The 9,637-nt window shown below is 30.2% G+C and overlaps 1 pseudogene; it reads left to right on the forward strand.

The window, feature by feature from the left end:
- Positions 1 to 5,925, forward strand: part of LOC137656332 (ataxin-2 homolog) — a 49,722-nt pseudogene extending 43,797 nt beyond the window's left edge.
- Positions 5,926 to 9,637: the final 3,712 nt, after the last annotated feature.

Genomic DNA, 9,637 nt, shown 5'->3' on the forward strand with positions numbered 1-9,637 from the left:
TTCCACAATTTTACAGTTGGAGGAATGTAACAAAAAAAAAAAAAAAAAAAAAGGATGATTCGTTCACTATTCCTAAGACCATTTTCATCGGGATCTGAAATTGTCATTGTTGTTTCCACAATTTTACAGTTGGAGGAATGTAACAAAAAAAAAAAAAAAAAAAAAAAAAAAAAAAAAAAAAGGATGATTCGTTCACTATTCCTAAGACCATTTTCATCGGGATCTGAAATTGTCATTGTTGTTTCCACAATTTTACAGTTGGAGGAATGTAACAAAAAAAAAAAAAAAAAAAAAGGATGATTCGTTCACTATTCCTAAGACCATTTTCATCGGGATCTGAAATTGTCATTGTTGTTTCCACAATTTTACAGTTGGAGGAATGTAACAAAAAAAAAAAAAAAAAAAAAAAAAAAAAAAAAAAAAGGATGATTCGTTCACTATTTCTAAGACCATTTTCATCGGGATCTGAAATTGTCATTGTTGTTTCCACAATTTTACAGTTGGAGGAATGTAACAAAAAAAAAAAAAAAAAAAAAAGGATGATTCGTTCACTATTCCTAAGACCATTTTCATCGGGATCTGAAATTGTCATTGTTGTTTCCACAATTTTACAGTTGGAGGAATGTAACAAAAAAAAAAAAAAAAAAAAAAAAAAAAAAAAAAAAAAAAAAAGGATGATTCGTTCACTATTCCTAAGACCATTTTCATCGGGATCTGAAATTGTCATTGTTGTTTCCACAATTTTACAGTTGGAGGAATGTAACAAAAAAAAAAAAAAAAAAAAGGATGATTCGTTCACTATTCCTAAGACCATTTTCATCGGGATCTGAAATTGTCATTGTTGTTTCCACAATTTTACAGTTGGAGGAATGTAACAAAAAAAAAAAAAAAAAAAAAGGATGATTCGTTCACTATTTCTAAGACCATTTTCATCGGGATCTGAAATTGTCATTGTTGTTTCCACAATTTTACAGTTGGAGGAATGTAACAAAAAAAAAAAAAAAAAAAAAAAAAAAAAAAAAAAAGGATGATTCGTTCACTATTCCTAAGACCATTTTCATCGGGATCTGAAATTGTCATTGTTGTTTCCACAATTTTACAGTTGGAGGAATGTAACAAAAAAAAAAAAAAAAAAAAAAAAAAAAAAAAAAAAGGATGATTCGTTCACTATTTCTAAGACCATTTTCATCGGGATCTGAAATTGTCATTGTTGTTTCCACAATTTTACAGTTGGAGGAATGTAACAAAAAAAAAAAAAAAAAAAAAAAAAAAAAAAAAAAAAAAAAAAAGGATGATTCGTTCACTATTCCTAAGACCATTTTCATCGGGATCTGAAATTGTCATTGTTGTTTCCACAATTTTACAGTTGGAGGAATGTAACAAAAAAAAAAAAAAAAAAAAAAAAAAAAAAAAAAAAAAAAAAAAGGATGATTCGTTCACTATTTCTAAGACCATTTTCATCGGGATCTGAAATTGTCATTGTTGTTTCCACAATTTTACAGTTGGAGGAATGTAACAAAAAAAAAAAAAAAAAAAAAGGATGATTCGTTCACTATTCCTAAGACCATTTTCATCGGGATCTGAAATTGTCATTGTTGTTTCCACAATTTTACAGTTGGAGGAATGTAACAAAAAAAAAAAAAAAAAAAAAGGATGATTCGTTCACTATTCCTAAGACCATTTTCATCGGGATCTGAAATTGTCATTGTTGTTTCCACAATTTTACAGTTGGAGGAATGTAACAAAAAAAAAAAAAAAAAAAAGGATGATTCGTTCACTATTCCTAAGACCATTTTCATCGGGATCTGAAATTGTCATTGTTGTTTCCACAATTTTACAGTTGGAGGAATGTAACAAAAAAAAAAAAAAAAAAAGGATGATTCGTTCACTATTCCTAAGACCATTTTCATCGGGATCTGAAATTGTCATTGTTGTTTCCACAATTTTACAGTTGGAGGAATGTAACAAAAAAAAAAAAAAAAAAAAAAAAAAAAAAAAAAAAAAAAAAAAAGGATGATTCGTTCACTATTTCTAAGACCATTTTCATCGGGATCTGAAATTGTCATTGTTGTTTCCACAATTTTACAGTTGGAGGAATGTAACAAAAAAAAAAAAAAAAAAAGGATGATTCGTTCACTATTCCTAAGACCATTTTCATCGGGATCTGAAATTGTCATTGTTGTTTCCACAATTTTACAGTTGGAGGAATGTAACAAAAAAAAAAAAAAAAAAAAAAAAAAAAAAAAAAAAAAAAAAAGGATGATTCGTTCACTATTTCTAAGACCATTTTCATCGGGATCTGAAATTGTCATTGTTGTTTCCACAATTTTACAGTTGGAGGAATGTAACAAAAAAAAAAAAAAAAAAAAAAAAAAAAAAAAAAAAAAAAAAAAGGATGATTCGTTCACTATTCCTAAGACCATTTTCATCGGGATCTGAAATTGTCATTGTTGTTTCCACAATTTTACAGTTGGAGGAATGTAACAAAAAAAAAAAAAAAAAAGGATGATTCGTTCACTATTCCTAAGACCATTTTCATCGGGATCTGAAATTGTCATTGTTGTTTCCACAATTTTACAGTTGGAGGAATGTAACAAAAAAAAAAAAAAAAAAAAAAAAAAAAAAAAAAAAAAGGATGATTCGTTCACTATTCCTAAGACCATTTTCATCGGGATCTGAAATTGTCATTGTTGTTTCCACAATTTTACAGTTGGAGGAATGTAACAAAAAAAAAAAAAAAAAAAAAAAAAAAAAAAAAAAAAAAAAGGATGATTCGTTCACTATTCCTAAGACCATTTTCATCGGGATCTGAAATTGTCATTGTTGTTTCCACAATTTTACAGTTGGAGGAATGTAACAAAAAAAAAAAAAAAAAAAAAAAAAAAAAAAAAAAAAGGATGATTCGTTCACTATTTCTAAGACCATTTTCATCGGGATCTGAAATTGTCATTGTTGTTTCCACAATATTACAGTTGGAGGAATGTAACAAAAAAAAAAAAAAAAAAAAAAAAAAAAAAAAAAAAAAAAAGGATGATTCGTTCACTATTCCTAAGACCATTTTCATCGGGATCTGAAATTGTCATTGTTGTTTCCACAATTTTACAGTTGGAGGAATGTAACAAAAAAAAAAAAAAAAAAAAAGGATGATTCGTTCACTATTCCTAAGACCATTTTCATCGGGATCTGAAATTGTCATTGTTGTTTCCACAATTTTACAGTTGGAGGAATGTAACAAAAAAAAAAAAAAAAAAAAAAAAAAAAAAAAAAAAAAAAGGATGATTCGTTCACTATTTCTAAGACCATTTTCATCGGGATCTGAAATTGTCATTGTTGTTTCCACAATATTACAGTTGGAGGAATGTAACAAAAAAAAAAAAAAAAAAAAAAAAAAAAAAAAAAGGATGATTCGTTCACTATTTCTAAGACCATTTTCATCGGGATCTGAAATTGTCATTGTTGTTTCCACAATTTTACAGTTGGAGGAATGTAACAAAAAAAAAAAAAAAAAAAAGGATGATTCGTTCACTATTCCTAAGACCATTTTCATCGGGATCTGAAATTGTCATTGTTGTTTCCACAATTTTACAGTTGGAGGAATGTAACAAAAAAAAAAAAAAAAAAAAAAAAAAAAAAAAAAAAAAAAGGATGATTCGTTCACTATTTCTAAGACCATTTTCATCGGGATCTGAAATTGTCATTGTTGTTTCCACAATTTTACAGTTGGAGGAATGTAAAAAAAAAAAAAAAAAAAAAAAAAAAAAAAAAAAAAAAAAAAGGATGATTCGTTCACTATTTCTAAGACCATTTTCATCGGGATCTGAAATTGTCATTGTTGTTTCCACAATTTTACAGTTGGAGGAATGTAACAAAAAAAAAAAAAAAAAAAAAAAAAAAAAAAAAAAAAAAAGGATGATTCGTTCACTATTTCTAAGACCATTTTCATCGGGATCTGAAATTGTCATTGTTGTTTCCACAATTTTACAGTTGGAGGAATGTAACAAAAAAAAAAAAAAAAAAAAAAAAAAAAAAAAAAAAAAAAAGGATGATTCGTTCACTATTTCTAAGACCATTTTCATCGGGATCTGAAATTGTCATTGTTGTTTCCACAATTTTACAGTTGGAGGAATGTAACAAAAAAAAAAAAAAAAAAAAAAAAAAAAAAAAAAAAAAAAAGGATGATTCGTTCACTATTCCTAAGACCATTTTCATCGGGATCTGAAATTGTCATTGTTGTTTCCACAATTTTACAGTTGGAGGAATGTAACAAAAAAAAAAAAAAAAAAAAAAAAAAAAAAAAAAAAGGATGATTCGTTCACTATTTCTAAGACCATTTTCATCGGGATCTGAAATTGTCATTGTTGTTTCCACAATTTTACAGTTGGAGGAATGTAACAAAAAAAAAAAAAAAAAAAAAAAAAAAAAAAAAAAAAAAAAAGGATGATTCGTTCACTATTTCTAAGACCATTTTCATCGGGATCTGAAATTGTCATTGTTGTTTCCACAATTTTACAGTTGGAGGAATGTAACAAAAAAAAAAAAAAAAAAAAAAAAAAAAAAAAAAAAAAAAAAAGGATGATTCGTTCACTATTCCTAAGACCATTTTCATCGGGATCTGAAATTGTCATTGTTGTTTCCACAATTTTACAGTTGGAGGAATGTAACAAAAAAAAAAAAAAAAAAGGATGATTCGTTCACTATTCCTAAGACCATTTTCATCGGGATCTGAAATTGTCATTGTTGTTTCCACAATTTTACAGTTGGAGGAATGTAACAAAAAAAAAAAAAAAAAAAAAAAAAAAAAAAAAAAAAAAAAAAGGATGATTCGTTCACTATTCCTAAGACCATTTTCATCGGGATCTGAAATTGTCATTGTTGTTTCCACAATTTTACAGTTGGAGGAATGTAACAAAAAAAAAAAAAAAAAAAAAGGATGATTCGTTCACTATTCCTAAGACCATTTTCATCGGGATCTGAAATTGTCATTGTTGTTTCCACAATTTTACAGTTGGAGGAATGTAACAAAAAAAAAAAAAAAAAAAAAAAAAAAAAAAAAAAAAAAAAAGGATGATTCGTTCACTATTCCTAAGACCATTTTCATCGGGATCTGAAATTGTCATTGTTGTTTCCACAATTTTACAGTTGGAGGAATGTAACAAAAAAAAAAAAAAAAAAAAAAAAAAAAAAAAAGGATGATTCGTTCACTATTCCTAAGACCATTTTCATCGGGATCTGAAATTGTCATTGTTGTTTCCACAATTTTACAGTTGGAGGAATGTAACAAAAAAAAAAAAAAAAAAAAAAAAAAAAAAAAAAAAAAAAAAAAGGATGATTCGTTCACTATTCCTAAGACCATTTTCATCGGGATCTGAAATTGTCATTGTTGTTTCCACAATTTTACAGTTGGAGGAATGTAACAAAAAAAAAAAAACAAAAAAGGATGATTCGTTCACTATTCCTAAGACCATTTTCATCGGGATCTGAAATTGTCATTGTTGTTTCCACAATTTTACAGTTGGAGGAATGTAACAAAAAAAAAAAAAAAAAAAAAAAAAAAAAAAAAAAAAAAAAGGATGATTCGTTCACTATTTCTAAGACCATTTTCATCGGGATCTGAAATTGTCATTGTTGTTAGAGTTCTTATAATATTCTATTTCAATTGTGCATTACTTGTTATATCGTTTATTTATTTCCTTATTAAGTTTCCTCACAGGGCTATTTTTCCCTGTTGGAGCTCTTGGGCTTAGAGCATCTTGCTTTTCCAACAAGGGTTGTAGTGTAACTAGTAATAATAATAATAATAATAATAATAATAATTCATTTTCCTTCTCTGTATTGTGACTGTATTAACTTTCTATATTCGTTCCAGTCCCGCTCGGACTTGTTACTTCCTTTGGTCGCTGCAACCTCACCAGCCTTGTGAGCTAAAGATGGGGGGTTTGGGGGCTCCTAAAGGTCTACCTGCTGAGTCATCAGCAGCCATTGCCTGGCCCTCCCTGGTCCTAGCTTGGGTGGAAAGGAGGCTTGGGCGTTGATTATATGTATGTGTTCAGTTTCTAGGTCATTGTCCTGCTCGATAGGGCAATGTCACTGTCCCTTGCCTCTGCCATTCATGAGTAGCCTTTAAGCTTTTAAAAGAGGGACCTCACAGATTAACATGAAAATATTTAACTTCTTTCTTTGGAGGATATCAATCGTAATAATTGCATTTGAGTTTTGAGTTTCGATATTACATATACTGAAATTTTTGAGATGTCATTAAGTAATGATGATACCTTCCATAGGATATTTCAATGCATTCAAAGCCACGTTAACTAAAATTATTATTATTATTATTATTATTATTATCATTATTATTATTATTAGCCAAGCTACAACCCTAGTTGGAAAAGGAAGATTCTACAAGCCCAAAGGCTTCAACAAGGAAAAATAGTCCGGTGAGGAAAGAAAATAAGGAAATGAATAAATGATGAGAACAAATTAACAATAAATCATTCTACAAACAGTAAAAACATCAAAACAGATATTCTTTATATAAACTATAAAAAGACTCATGTCAGCCTGTTCAACATGAAAACATTTGCTTTAACTTTGAACTTTTGAAGTTTTACTGATTCAACTACCCGATTAGGAAGATCATTCCACAACTTGGTCACAGCTGGAATAAAACTTCTAGAATACTGTGTAGTATTGAGCCTCATGATGGAAAAGGCCTGGCTATTAGAATTAATAATAATAATAATAATAATAATAATAATAATAATAATAATAATAATAATAATAATAATAATAATAAAATCCCCTGAAACTATTAAAGACACGATAATATTCCTTACAATGCAATAATTACTTGCACTAAGCAGTATTGATAGCACGGACATATGAAACTGTAGACCTAAAGTTAAAGCTAAAGAAAAACTCTCTTGATAAGATCTTACTCTAAAAAAAAATCCTTCATTTCTATTACTTTAATTCCTCATTTTGATGATTTTTATTCTCTGTAGGTCAGGATTTCCATATCGTTCCATTTATTACTAAATCCTACGGCATATGATGTCCTTATATTGTACATTTACTCTTGAGTCTTATTATTATTATTATTATTATTATTATTATTATTATTATTATAGTAATAATAATAACAACAACAACAACAACAATAACAACGACAACAACAACAACAACAACAACAAAACCAATAATAATAATAATAATAATAATAATAATAATCATTATTATTATTATTATAATAATAATAATAATAATAATAATAATAATAATAATCATTATTATTATTATTATAATAATAATAATAATAATAATAATAATAATAATAATAATAATAATAATCATTATTATTATTATTATTATTATTATTATTATTATTATTATTATTAAGCTACAACCCTAGTTGGAAAAGCAGAATGCTATAAGCCAAGGCACAAAGAAAATAGCCACGTGAGGAAAGGAAACAAGTAAAAAAAAAAAAATATTCTAAAAACACATTTCGTCCTATTTAAATAAAATATTATCAACCAAATTTTCAAAATCTCGTCTCAAAGAACTTTCCTCCACGGAATAAGCTTCTATATAATCTAATCGTTTCAATAAAGGCCTCTTTTTTCTCTACCTCCGGCGTTGCCTCCTTCTCCGCCTTCTATTTGTAAATCCATTCTCTTCAGGTCTTCCAGAGAAAGAAGAAACCGTCCATTTTACCTTCTCTTCTTCGAATATTTTCGTTGCCTTTTTAAAGCAGGTTCGCTGAAGAAGGGCGCGCGAAGACCGTAGGCTTTTCTAATGTGACCATAAAGTCGCCCCTGACGAGTCTGGCAATTTTCACCATTATTATTATTATTATTATTATTATTATTATTATTATTATTATTATTATTATTAGCCAAGCTACAACCCTAGTAGGAAAAGCAAGAAGCTATGGGCCCAAGGGCTCCAACAGAGAAAAATAGCCCAGTGAGGAGAGGAAATAAGGAAATAAATAAATAAATGAGAAGAAATTATCAATAAATTATTCTAAAAAAAAGTAACGTCAAAACAGATATGTCATATATAAACTATATAAAGACTTATGTCAGCCTATTTAACATAAAAACAGTTGCTGCAATTTTGAACTTTTGAAGTTCTACTGATTCAACTACCCGATTAGGAAGATCATTCCAGAACTTAGTCACAGCTGGAATAAAACTTCTAGAATACTGTGTAGTATTGAGCCTCATGATGGAGAAGGCCTGGCTATTAGAATTAACTGCCTGCCTAGTATTACGAACAGGATGGAATTGTCAAGGAAGATCCGAATGTAAAGGATGGTCAGAGTTATGAAAAATCTTATGCAACATGCATAATGAACTAATTGAGGTTTAAAGGTTTTAAAGGCCTCCCATGAATGGCAGAGGCAAAGGACAGTGACAATGCCCTATCAAGCAGGACAATGCCCTAGAGACTGATCGTATTACATATGATCAGCGCCCAAGGTCCTCTCCACCGAAGCTAGGACCAAGGAGGTTGAGGCAATGGCCGGTGATAACTCCCTTTAAAAAACCCCATCCTTAGCTCACAAGGATGGTAAGGTGGAAGCGACCAAATGAACTAACAAGTTTGAGCGGGACTCGAACCCAAGTCTGGCAATCACCAGGCAAGGACGCTACCACCAGGCCACCACAACCCTTGCGAGTATGTCCTTAATTGGGGAGTCAGAAAATAAATTCCTCTGATGGCTGATTTTTGTTCAGAGGATATTGGCTGGCCTATTGGATACGTCCCTCCCTGGCGATCTGCCGGACTGGAGTTCAAGACCCGTTCATGGTCGATCATTTCTTGTAGTTTGCAACTTACCATCCTTGTGTGCCAAAGATGGGGTGTTTGGAGCAGCCTATAGGTCTACCTGCCGAGTCATCAGCAGCCATTGCCTGACCCTCCTTGGTCCTACCTTGGGTGAAAAGGGGGCTTGGGTGCTGATCATATAGATATGATCAGCCTCTAGAGCCTTTAAACCTTAACCCTTTATCATCTCTCCTCTGTTTATCTTACGCATTTCTCATCCTTTGGAACGGGCAACAATAATAATTATTATCATTAATTACTAAGCTACAACCCTTGTTGGAAAAGCAGGATGCTATAAGCCCAGGGGTTCCAACAGGGAAAATAGCTCAGTGAGGAAAGGAAAAAAGGGAAATAAAATATTCTAATAAGAGTAACAACAATAAATATCTCCTATATAAACTATAAAAACTTTAACAAAACAAGAGGAAGAGAAATAAGATAGGAGAGTGTGCTCCAGTGTACTCTCAAGCAAGAGAACTCTAACCCAAGACAGTGGAAGGCCATAGTACAGAGGCTATGGCACTACCTAAGACTAGAGAACAGTGGTTTGATTTTGGAGTGTCCTCCTAGAAGAGCTGCTTACCATAACTAAAGAGTCTCTTCTACCCTTACCAAGAGGAAAGTGGCCACTGAACAATTACAGTGCAGTAGTTAACCACTTAGAGAAGAAGAATTGTTTGGTAATCTGTGTTGTCAGGTGTATGAGGACAGAGGAGAATATGTAAAGAATAGGCCAGACTATTCAGTGTGTATGTAGGCAAAGGGAAAATGAACCCTAACCAGAGAGAAGGATCCAATGAAGTAC

This window comes from Palaemon carinicauda, chromosome 17, assembly GCF_036898095.1.
Source record: "Palaemon carinicauda isolate YSFRI2023 chromosome 17, ASM3689809v2, whole genome shotgun sequence".
NCBI classification, from domain to species: domain Eukaryota; kingdom Metazoa; phylum Arthropoda; class Malacostraca; order Decapoda; family Palaemonidae; genus Palaemon; species Palaemon carinicauda.